General features: G+C 39.8%; 1 non-coding gene across 1 annotated transcript; it reads left to right on the top strand.

Annotated features, from left to right (window-relative positions):
• Positions 1-1459: 1459 nt before the first annotated feature.
• Trnal-caa (transfer RNA leucine (anticodon CAA)) lies at positions 1460-1534 on the top strand. The gene has a single exon. It is a non-coding gene; the product is annotated as a tRNA-Leu (tRNA).
• Positions 1535-12863: the final 11329 nt, after the last annotated feature.

The raw sequence follows: 12863 nt of genomic DNA, 5'->3' as shown, positions 1-12863 counted from the left end.
TTATTTGAAACTGTTTTTGGTGAAATTCCTGTAGTGTATCTTGATTCATAATCAATTGCAAGCGCCAGTTTTCGATAAAGTGATGCGTTATGCGTCGGTTGCCTCGAAGTTATTGCCAACGGGTGAAATCTTAAGCAATGGTAACGTGTTTACTTTCCCGAGTGAGGAGATATGTACGAACAAATGTCTCTGTGTCAAATCTGCCTTTGCACGATGCTCGTGGCCTTCGGAATTGCAATGTTTCGAATGTTTTTATGATCGGTCTCATACGACTGAACACTCAAAATTTTTCTGTTGAAATAACGCAAAAATGAGATGTAAAACTAAATATAAGAGTTGATATGAGCATGAAATATAACGATATGATAATTTAGAAACACTGTAACCCCTGAAAATATCACACACACACACACACACACACACACACACACACACACACACATACATATATATATATATATATATATATATATATATATATATATATATATATATTGTGAGGCCCAGTTGTAATTTTACAATTAATAAAGCTCCTAGTATCCACAAAAATAAATAGAAACATGTGTAGATAAACGAGAAATGGAAATAAATAAAATAAATGAAAACAGTAATCGGGTTTCAAATAAGGGGCACAAAAGTGAAAAGCCAGGACGCTAGCCACTGTTCATCCATTTCGGTTGTGATCACCGTGCGGTTAAAGGCATGGAAAGTACAGAGAAAACTTTGACGGTCGTTTTCTCAGAAACGGTCGAGTATCTACGGATAAGCCGAGACACGTGTTCACTTATTGCGCCTTCAGTGTTCTCCTCCTCACCGACAGAACCAGCCTTGGGAGCCCGTCGTAACGCCAAAAGAAATCGGCTCCAAGTCAGGGAGAGATTTTGCTGTGGATGTTATTAAGAAGCTCGAGTTCCCAAAAAAATGCCGACTGCACAGAGGGTCTGCTTACTACTGCCGCCCTAACTGCGCTAATCTGCACAGTTTTGGTCAGGCTATCCAGTTATGTTATGTTGCCAATCAGTCACTTCTTCGAATGGCCAGAACCGCTTCCTGACGCTTCCCTGGTGTGTTACACGTAATGTGCTAAAATTCGCTAAGAGTTACCGTAAAATGCTCACTTACAGCAGGAAACACCATTTCGGTGAAAATTACGAATTTCGTAATTAACTGCACTTACGACCTGCGAAATTATGGAGAATACCTCTGTGCCAGGGCATTATTGCCGCCAATTTGGATTCTCTCGTCCAGAGTGGCAACATACATAACGTCCAGAATGAGATTTTCACTCTGCAGTGGAGTGTGCGCTGATATGAAACTTCCTGGCAGATTAAAACTGTGTGCCCGACCGAGACTCGAACTCGGGACCTTTGCCTTTCGCGGGCAAGTGCTTCTGTAAAGTTTGGAAGGTAGGAGACGAGGTACTGGCAGAAGTAAAGCTGTGAGTACCTGCCGTGAGTCGTGCTTCGGTAGCTCAGTTGGTAGAGCACTTGCCCGCAAAAGGCAAAGGTCCCGAGTTCGAGTCTCGGTCGGGCACACAGTTTTAATCTGCCATGAAGTTTCATATCAGCGCACACTCCGCTGCAGAGTGAAAATCTCATTCTGGAAACATCCCCCAGGCTGTGGCTAAGCGATGCCTCCGCAATATCCTTTGTTTCAGGTGTGCTAGTTCTGCAAGGTTCGCAGAAGAGCTTCTGTAAAGTTTGGAAGCTAGGAGACGAGGTACTGGCAGAAGTGAAGCTGTGAGTACCGGCCGTGAGTCGTGCTTCGGTAGCTCAGTTGGTAGAGCACTTGCCCGCGAAAGGCAAAGGTCCCGAGTTCGAGTCTCGGTCGGGCACACAGTTTTAATCTGCCACGAAGTTTCTCATCAGCGCACACTCCACTGCAGAGTGAAATTCTCATTCTAGATTAAAACCGTGTGCCCGACCGAGACTCGAACTCGGGACCTTAACCTTTCGCGGGCAAGTGCTCTACCATCTGAGCTACCGAAGCACGACTCACGCCCGGTACTCACAGCTTTACTTTTGCCAGTATCTCGTCTCCTACCTTCCAAACGTTACAGAAGCTCTCCTGCGAACCTGCAGAACTAGCACTCCTGAAAGAAAGGATACGGTGGAGACATGGCTTAGCCACAGCCTGGGTCCCGACTTCGAGTTTCGGTCGGGCACACAGTTTTAATCTGCCAGGAAGTTTCATACATAACGTCATTAATAAAAAAAATTCATATAGCCTGCCGGTGTGTCCTATAGGTTCTAGGCGCTTCATTGTGTAACCGCGCGGCCGCTACGTCGTAGGTTCGAATCTTGCATCAGACATGGATGTGTGTGATGTCCTTAGGTTGGTTAGGTTTAAGTAGTTCTAAGTTCTAGGGGACTGATGACCTGAGATGTTTTTCCCCATAGTGCTCAGAGCCATTTGAACCATTTTTGAAATTAGTATAGGAATGTCATTGCTAGCCTTAAAGGCTTGTAAATCTCTAACTAACCTGATTGTGATGTGACGATAGTAGTCTCTCAGAATACCAACAAGCTTCAATGCATCTCTAGGATTACAACCACTGTCCTGATTACGGTTACTGTTACTCATTCTGATGACTATAGGAGTGCCACAAGGTATTTATGTGATATGCAGATTTTGTTTCGTCAAAAATATATTACGTTTATTCGTGAGAATATGCTCTGTTGTCACCGAATGTTCTATGTAACTATTTGTAATGTATTCTGCCCACCATGAGGAAATAGCAGAGACTGATTAATTACACTGCTGGCCATTGAAATTTTAACACCAGGAAGGATAGCAAATAACTAAGTTTCGTTGCCAGAATGAGATTTTCACTCTGCAGCGGAGTGTGCGCTGATATGAAACTTCCTGGCAGATTAAAACTGTGTGCCCGACCGAGACTCGAACTCGGGACCTTTGCCTTTCCCCGAGTTCGAGTCTCGGTCGGGCACACAGTTTTAATCTGCCAAGAAGTTTCATAAGTTTCGTTTATCCATACAGAATATAAAAAATGGATGTACGCCTGTATGTATGAATATATGTATATACACTGACTGAACAAATTGCAGCACGAAAAATTAATTAATGTAGAATACTGAAATTTCGGGAACACGGTCGTCTAGGTAATGTATTTCAATCATTAACTCAAAACTATAAGTTAATGTAAGCGCAAGATAAGACATTGCAAATGTGAAATGCTACCAAATTAACAACTGATATAACCACCAGAATGTTGAATGCAAGCATGTAAACTTGCATAAACTTGCACAAACTGCGTTGTACATGTGGCGGATGTCAGTTTGTGGGAGGTAGTCCCATGACTGTTGCACTCGATCGGTCGGTACAGGGACAGATAAAGCTGTCTGTGAATGATGTTGAAGTTGTCCGACGATGCCCCATATGTTCTCGATTGGAGACAGATCTGGTGATCGAGCAGGGCAAGAAACATCTGACATTGCGTAGAGAAAGCTGCATTACAATAGCGGTATGTGGGTGAGCGTTATCTTGTTGAAAAACACCCTATTGAATGCTATTAATGAATATCAGCACAACACGTCGAATCACCAGACTTTGCAGTTAGGGTGCGTGGGATAACAATGAAGATGTTCCTACTGTCATACGAAATCGCACGCCAGAGCATAACTCCTGATGTGAGTCGAATGTGTACACCGCGCAGGCACTCAAGTGGCCTCCTTCTAACCAACTCACGACCATAACCAGCACCGAGGCAGACCCTGTTTTCATCAGAAAACACGACAGACCTCCACCCCAAACGCCAATGAGCTTTTGCTTGACACCATAGAAGTCACAAATGGCTGTGGTTTGGGATCAGTGTAATGCAAGCTACAGAGCGTCTAGTTCGGAGCTTTTCTTGAAGTAAGCGACTTGTGACAGTTTGCTACGTCATTGTTGTGCCAACCGGTGCTCAAATTGCTGCTGCTGATGCAGTACGGTGCGCGTGAGCCATTCGCCTAACACGATGGACTTCCCTGACGGCAGTGGAACGCGGCCATCCGGAGATCGGTCTTCTTGCGAGCGTACATTCTCGCGACCACTGCTGTCAGCAGTGATGTACAGAGGTACATTCGTGCAAGTGTTTCTGCAGTATCGCAGAAGGAACATCCAGCTCGTAGCCCTATTTGTCGATCTTCTTTAACCTCAACGAGGTGTTGATAATGGCTTCTTCGTCACCTTAAACGCATTCTTGACTAACATCGACTCACCACGTCCGGTAACTAACGCTCACGAGCGTTTCAGCACGTATTTAAGGCAAACCAGATTTGCATCACTCAAAGTGGTCTTATGTGACTGGCGAAAATTTGAATACATACCGTCTTTCAGATGTAGGACACCTACCAACCTCCGTTCACGTCACACAACTCCTTCTTCGTCTTGCGATTTTTTCCCTGTCAGTATATATATATATATATATTATATATATATCCCCTCCTAAACCAGTGCACCGATTTCATCCAAACGTGGTACACGTATCACTTATTGCCTGAAAATAAACCCTGTGGGTCTAAAAACCAATTCGCTGTCAAAGGGGTAGAGCATTATGCCAGACGTTTAAATTTATTGCCCCGTTGCTATTAATTCTATTCGCAAGACACTTCGCAAACAGTATCCACATCTGCCGCTGAATTTGCCTATAAAAAGTATCATTGTACAACTCATAGTTCAGAAAATATGACGTCAAACACAGAGCTGCGTGGAAAACTGCCGCATCATGCATGACGTTTTAATTTATTACTTCTTCACTAATAACTCTATTCCCAACACAAATCGAGGACAGTAGCCATATATAACACTAAATGTACCTCCAAAATTATGTCATTGTGCAGCACATACTGCTGCATGAACATGAAATTGCGGGGCCGCATTTGCTAGCCATATAAGTGAAATATGTGTACAAATATATGTGAAATGTATTAAATACATGTGACATATATTTGACATGTGCGTATGTGGGCAAAGTCACAGGTAAAATGATCATCCTTAAACCCTGGTACGGCCTCAGTCCAATTTTGTACGCGTGTAAGTTACAATCTGGAAATAATTACTGTCGGGTAAGAACAACCAGCCTCCTATTGGTGTGCGTGTCATAATGTGGAGAAAGAAGAAAGGAGGAGATGGACACACCTCGAGAGGGAAGGAGGTGACAGACACAGGTAAGAGGAGGAGGAGAAGGGGCGAGATAAGGGAGTGGGAAGTGGTTCAAGAAAGGAGGGAATGGAAAGAGAAGAGGAGGAGGTGGACAGACACAGAGGGGAGGGAAAGATAGGCAGAGGTGGGGGAGAGAAGAAGATGAAAGAGGAAATAGACAGTGAATGGGAAGAGGAGGAGATGGACAGAGGTTGGGAGAGGAAGAGATGGACACAGAAAGGAAAGGGGTGGAAATGAGCAGGGAGAGCGGGGAGGAGGAGACAAAAAGAGAGAGGGTGGAGGAGAAGGTGACAGAGAGAGGGCGGAGGAGGAACATGACGAAGAGAGGAGGAGGAGGAGGTAGCCAGAGAGAGGAGGATGAAGGAGATGGACAGGCAGAGGAGATGGAGAAGGCGGAGAGAGGAGAGGAAAAGGACTAGAGGGCCAGAGAGAGGGAGAAGGAGGCAATGGACTAATAGAAAATTGAAATAAATACATACTTGTGGAATGCCGCATACTCAGATAGTTGTACATATTAAATATAGTGGGAAGATGATTATATTTGTAATTAGTTTTTGTTTATACAAGGTGCGAAAATTAGTTCACTTCTGGAAGCAACAGTGGCTCTAATCCAGCTGGGCATAGAATCGAACTGAGCTTGGATGGTAGATACGGGTACGTCATTCTATGTTGCTTTAGCTCTACGCAGAGTTCATCAGCGTCAAGGCTCAGGAGTTGTAGCGTGCCCGTCTCTCGGAAATCCAGGACCAGGTGTACTCATTAGGCGAGAGATATGGAGAACGCGTTATGGCAACAGTCAAACACCCAGTGTATCGCGGTAGTTCAGGACAACAAGGACAACGCGTCGTCTTGCATTATCTTGTTGAAAGATAACAGAGATCTCGAAGGTACGGGGCAGCCACCGACAGCACCACGTCGTTAATGTAACGGCAGCTGTCCAAATTACCTGCTATACGAACCACAAGAGATCGTGTCTTTTATCCAGAGGTACCCCACGCAGCCAAGACAGGTGTTTTGCCAGTAGGATAAGGATGAATGTAACATAGTAACGTTCGTTCTGTTTCTTACAAGAGGCCCGACACTATCTTCTCACAAAGAACAAAAATTAAAATGCGATTTCTGAATGATAAACTTGCTGCGTAAATTTTGTGACATTATTCCTACCTGTTTTGCACGCTTATGCTGAAATATAAATCATTTGCATATTAAAGCATGTAGTAGTGCACTTCATATCGATTTGATGTTTGTTGGATGAAGATATGACTGTGTCGAAATTTTAAAGATCAGCAGCATACAATGTCACTTTGCACTGCCAAGGGATGTTGTAAATTCCTAGAATCCATGTATTGTTTTTAAATGGGCACACCATCTCCTACCTTCTTGGAGGTCAGGAAATTGGGCTTTTGTCGCAGGAAACAGTGACCATATCTGAAACAGGAAGAGCGAGAGCACTCTGTATGCTCCCGCAACAGACAGCAAACATCACGCTGAGATGGCCACCAGCTATGTAACATTGTGAATATAGCAAGAACCGAAGTAACACTTAAAAATTCAACCAATTTAACGAGGGCAGATTCTTCTGACAGAAGAGAAATCATTCGTGGGGGTCCACAAGGCTCAGTATTAGGTCCACTATTATTTGTCACATATGTAAACGACCTTGCATCTAATATACAACAAGTAGAATAATTTATTTTTGGTGATGACGCTAGAATTGTAACCGATGCAAATATGCATACAGCAACAGAAGAAACGAAAAATAACATTCTTCAAATGATTATCAAGTGGTTTTTGCAAGTGGGATCAGTCTCAATTTCAAAAAGACACAACATATTCAGTTCTGCAGCTCCAGAATCACTACATCAGTGATGAGTATAACACACGATGAAGAAATAATTCATTACTGCGGTGTTTGTATCTGACAGTGTGTTTATAGTTACTGTTATATGCGGACACTGTCAATGCAGACACTACTGTATTTCATGTCAAAGACAAGGCAACAGATGAGAAGAATAAGTCCCTGAACGGGAACCACAGTCTAGTGTGAACACTATGGGAAGCAGGCACTGGGACATACGAAGATATGTGCTGGATTTGGAAGCGTTCTCAGGTAGCCGAATCGGTTGAGACGACAGCTCGTGAAAAACGGGAAATCTAGGTCAAGTCCCGATCCAGCATCTTTTCAAAAACAAACAGCATTTCTGGATTATAAACTTGCTGCATAATTTTATGTGACGGTATTCCTACCTGTTTTGAATGGTTATTTGAAATGAAAATCACTCGCATATTCAAGCACATAGCAGTGCATTTCATACCGATTTGTTGTTTGATGGATGGAAACATGATGCACACCATCTCTTACATTTTGTACGGTCAGAAAATTGGGCTTTTATCATAGGAAACAATGATAATACCTGAAACAAAAAGAACGGGAACAGTCTACATGTTCCCATCAACAGTCCAAACATCTCGCCGAGACGACCACCAGCTTTTCACATGTTTTCAGTAAACTGTATAGCTGATGTAGTAAAATATTCGCGAATATATTTCTATTCAAAATTTTTAGGTTTCCGTGTGAGACTTTAAACGGGAAAAATCTTTTTTGAGCTTCTAAAACAATTCAGTTCAGCCGTATTTGCATTTAGATTCATTGTAAATTGTGGGAGAGACAAGTCAGTAACTCATTGAATTTTAGTTTTTTCATTCAACTAGGTCGTATGGAATAATATTCTACGGTAACTCATCGTTTAAGAAAGTAAGCTGTCTTTGTTCAAAAACGTGCTTAAGAAAAATATGTGGTGCTCACCCACGTTAATCTTGAAGACATCCGCCTCAAGGAATGTCTATTCCGCCCTGAAATATAATTACTTGTATATCTGTACATCAAGAATAAGAAAATATACAGCTTTTCTCTGTTTCGGCGACTGTTATCAATTTTGCAAACTTAGTCGTTGCGAGTCTGTAGCTCTGTGTAGTCGTGCAGTGCAGTACGCTAGTAGTCGTCATGCAGAGCGGTCGGTCAGTAGTAGCAGCCCAGTGCGGTTGTGTGATGTAGGCGGTCGACATACGTGTTTCATAACCCTCCACTGGGGGGGCAAAAATTTGGCAGCGATGGTGAGTCATTTGGACTTGCCAATCGCGGCAAAATTTTTAATTAACTAATAAACTTCTACAATTTACAGAATAATTAGATGTAGTACATAAAGTAAATGTTGTGCACACGCACTAAGTACAAGATATATCAGACAAAGACAAAATGTGAGTACAAAACATAGTAGCAAATCAGAAAAATGTATATACAAATTTTTGACAGATAACAAAGTGCACAGGCACTGAAAAAATTCTTTAGCATATTCAGAACAAATAAACAGACTGGCAAAAAATATTATGTTGACAAGTGACATAAGTGTACTCGCATTGGAGTTCAGCGAATCGAAAAATGTATAACCTATGAACATAAATGATGTTACCAAAATTTTTTTCTTTATGTGACAAGAATCAGGATAGGAAAGGGAAGGATTGCATCATGGTTGTAGCACTTTAGATTGCACACAGCTGTTCTGAAAGTCCATATCTTTCCACAGAAGTACAACACCAAGTGACACAACTTGAAGTTCTTTTCCCATCAGAATTTATCAGTGTAGCCAAGACACTGAACTGTCGTAGTAATGTTCCATGTATTCATTTTGGCAGTACCTTACGTACACCAAACAGTGGGACCATAATAATGTCTTCATCGCTCACGGTGGTGGACAGCATGTCGTGTCAACACCACGCTCTTACAAGGCACACCAACGTAGAATTAGTGCAAAACCAAAGATAGTGCTCCATGATCACTAGGATAAACAGGACAAATGGACATTGCAGTAATTCAGGGTAGTTAGCTTATGAGGATAAGGACATTATGTCACATAATATTGACAATTACAGACTTAATTAGTAGTTTGTGGCATTCATAGCCCAGTTATTGAACATTTCTGTACTAAGTATGCAGTATTACAGAAAAATGTTCATTAATTGTTTTACATAGAATCAGTAGCCTTCTTTTCCTGGTTACAAAGTATTATGAAATAATCGCATTCTTTTCAGTTACAGAGTATAATTAAGAATCATTAACCTTCTCCTAATTACAGTTAATTAATCATTTGTCATTCCAATAATACTCATTATCCTTTTCCTAATTACAGTTGATTAATCATTTGTCGTTAATTAATCATTTGTCTAATTACAGTTAATTAATCATTTGTCTAATTACAGTTAATTAATCATTTGTCGTTAATTAATCATTTGTCTAATTACAGTTAATTAATCATTTGTCGTTAATTAATCATTTGTCATTCTAATATAGTAAGAATCATTAGTCTTCTCCTAATTACAAAGCATTATTAAACAGTCACATTCATTTCCAATTACAAAGTATGAACATTGAAAACAAGAGTTAATTAATGGCATAATTAATAACAATTCGTGGAGTGACATTAATTATTGGCACTCAGTGGCCAGCAAGTATTGAATAGAATCATCATTCAGTATTATTCAGATTATTACGAAGTCATTATTAAAAATCAGTTAATTACAGTCATAGCATTAATAATCATGGGCATTACAAGTACTCATTACAATAAACAGTGTTCCTCATTCAGTAGTATTCAGATCATTACAAAGTCATTATTAAAATCAGTTAATTACAATCAAAGCATTAATAATCACAGGCATTATAAGTAGTCTCATTACAATAAACAGTGGCAGTTATTAGCTAGTGACAAAGCATTATCTTAAATATATACCTTTTTTTTGTCTCATTAAGAAGTCATTACTCAAGTGGCGTACTATTCAGAGCTAATCAGTATTATTCAGAATTTTTTTAAACTGGTATCACTACTTAGGATTGGTAATACATTTTTTTGTTAGCAATGCATTGCGTTGGGATCGATAATTAATTGCTGAAACATAACACTATTTGCTTTTGACCTATTGCAGCAAATGAGGATAGGTAACGTCATTCGTCATGAGTCAGCTGTACCAAGGTTATGTAACAAGGCAGTATGTGTGATCACATTTATAAATGATAGACACAAATGGGTAAAAAATAAAAATGCAAGTACTAGAACAGGTATAATAACTAAAAGGTTTAGTAAGTATCATGAAAAGCTTCTCCTGGAAAAAATACAAAAAGGATTATTGACCTGAAAGAAGAAACGCACACTATGCTGAAAAGTAGTGAACTTCGAATTAACAGGCAGTGAAGTGTGTATAAAAATGTGTTCCATAGCTGTCCTTTCCAAAACTTTCAGTCATCCTACTATGCAATGTAACACCTGCTGTCAAAGCAAACTGCAACAAATACTTAAATAACTACGTAGCATAAATACATAACTTCAACATTATCCTCATCTGTAAAGAAAACTTCATTATCCATATCATCATAACTTCATTATTATCATCACCTGTAAAGAAAAACTTCATTATTCATAATACCATATCCTTCATCATTATTCATCAGTATTCATTATCATCTGCAAAAAATCACTTCATTACTCATTATACAACTATTCCTTATCTCTAGCATATTTCATCACTAAAACTAAGATGTGTAGTTCAGTCTGACAGCCTGCATCAATCACCTTGTATTCTGAAAGAAAAAATTAGTTAAGACTGCTATTCTGTGATGAGTATAGTATATTCTTGTTAATGTTTGTTAATTCTGATCCATTTACTCTTCCTCATAAAGTTATTGCATCTCCTTTCGTTTATTCCGTAGGTGAAATTCCCATTTCTGTTGGATTTATTTCTTACACGCATCATTTCTTTCTGAAATTGATGACAGAGATTAATGTCCTGCATTTAAATCATATACCCACTAAATAATGACTGGTTTATGGTAACATACTTAAGCATACAGCATAACATGACAGAAAACGTAATATGTCAAAAACATTGACAGTGTTCAAATGCAAAAATATACACAGAATAATACAATGCAGCAGCAAAAAAATGTGAAACGGTCACGATGTTGAGATGTCATAAGGCAAAAAAATGTCAAAGTCGACTGGTGTGTGTTATATCTTAACTATTTCACAGTGCATATAAACAAAACTGGAGTACAATCATATACACAAAAAAGTGGAAAATGTGCACGGTCTGATGTGTAACGACAAGAAAAGCGACCTGCTAACCTTACCTTGCCGGGCACTTGCCAAGAAAAAATACGATAATCATCAGTAATTAGTCACGTGAAATAATTGCATTAGTAAATGGCATCATAGTGTGTTGAATCATACAGTGGTTTCACTCAATAAACGGTTTAATGTTTGAGATATGGTGATTGCCTTTCGATTTTCTAGTTCTCAAAGTTTCGACGTGTACAACATTGGGGTGAGGGATGCTGCGAATCCGATACGGACCTGCGTATAGAAGTTCAAATTTACTGCACTTACCTTTTAATTTACTGGATAAATAGTGTGTACGTATCAATATCTTCTGTCCAACGTGAAAGTCGCGGCGTGTACAAACCTGTTTTTGCTGTCTTCTCCGGCGCTCTGCGACACGTTTGATGTTGTTCAGCGCAATGTCAATTATTTCGTGGTGTCGTAATCGACGAGATGTAGGAAATGTTATTAATTCTTTAATTTTGTTCGGTGGTTCAACGTTTTTCAGTATAACAGTCGGAGATAGCATAGTGGATTCATTTGGAATGGAATTAATTACATCTTGGAATGAGAGTATGTGTGTATCCCAATCAATATGTCTTTTGTGGCAGTATATTCTACACAGTTTACCAATTTCCTTCATTAATCTTTCACAAGGGTTCGAAGAAGCGTGGTACTTGGATATATAGATCGGAGAAATGTTTCTGGCTCGTAACATGCGTGTCCATACGCTACTACGAAATTGTGATCCATTATCAGAAATTACTTTCATTACATGCCCTACATGAGATAGAAATTGTTTTACAAATGCTTTCGAAACAGTTTTAGCAGTAGCTTTGCGTAACGGAGTGAAAGTAACAAATTTTGAAGTGAGCTCAACAGCGACAAAGATGTAGCAAAAACCTCTGTTAGTTCTCGGAATCGGACCAAAAATGTCTACTGCGGCCATATGTCTTAATTTAACAGGTATAATGGGATATAATGGAGGAATATGTGAAGTGGTGTCTGATTTAGCTTTCTGGCAAATTTTACAAGACGCTAAAACTCGTCGTATACGTTTCTCCATGTTGGTAAAATAACAGTTCTGTCTCAGTATAAGAAAACATTTTCTTGCTCCGTAATGTGCGTAACTTAAATGAGTGTACCAAATTAGTTTGTTAACCAGTTCGTCAGGAATGCATAATAACCAATTGTTGCTGTCAGGATGAGAGCGGCGAAACAGAATGTCATTGCGTACAGTGTAGTGGTTCCTAATCGTAACATTTTTCCTATCTTGCCAAAGGTGTTTAATTTCTTTCCACACGTTGTCTTTATTTTGTTCTTGTGCTATGTCCTGTAATGACGATGAAATAAAGTTTTCAAATGCAACTTGCTGAATGTACATGACACTGAAATTTGTTTTGCAGAAGTTGGTTGCTACGTCTTGCTGATTGTTGCCGAGAGAACGCGATAGTGCGTCTGCTATAACATTTTGTGTGCCGGGAATGTGGACAATCGTAAAATTAAATTCCTGTAAATACAGTTTCCATCTACTTAACCTGTCGTGAGTAA

Source organism: Schistocerca serialis, chromosome 5 (genome assembly GCF_023864345.2).
Source record: "Schistocerca serialis cubense isolate TAMUIC-IGC-003099 chromosome 5, iqSchSeri2.2, whole genome shotgun sequence".
Classification (NCBI taxonomy): domain Eukaryota; kingdom Metazoa; phylum Arthropoda; class Insecta; order Orthoptera; family Acrididae; genus Schistocerca; species Schistocerca serialis.
The sequence above is the reverse complement of the archived record's forward strand: the minus strand, read 5'-3'. Positions and strand labels throughout refer to the sequence as shown.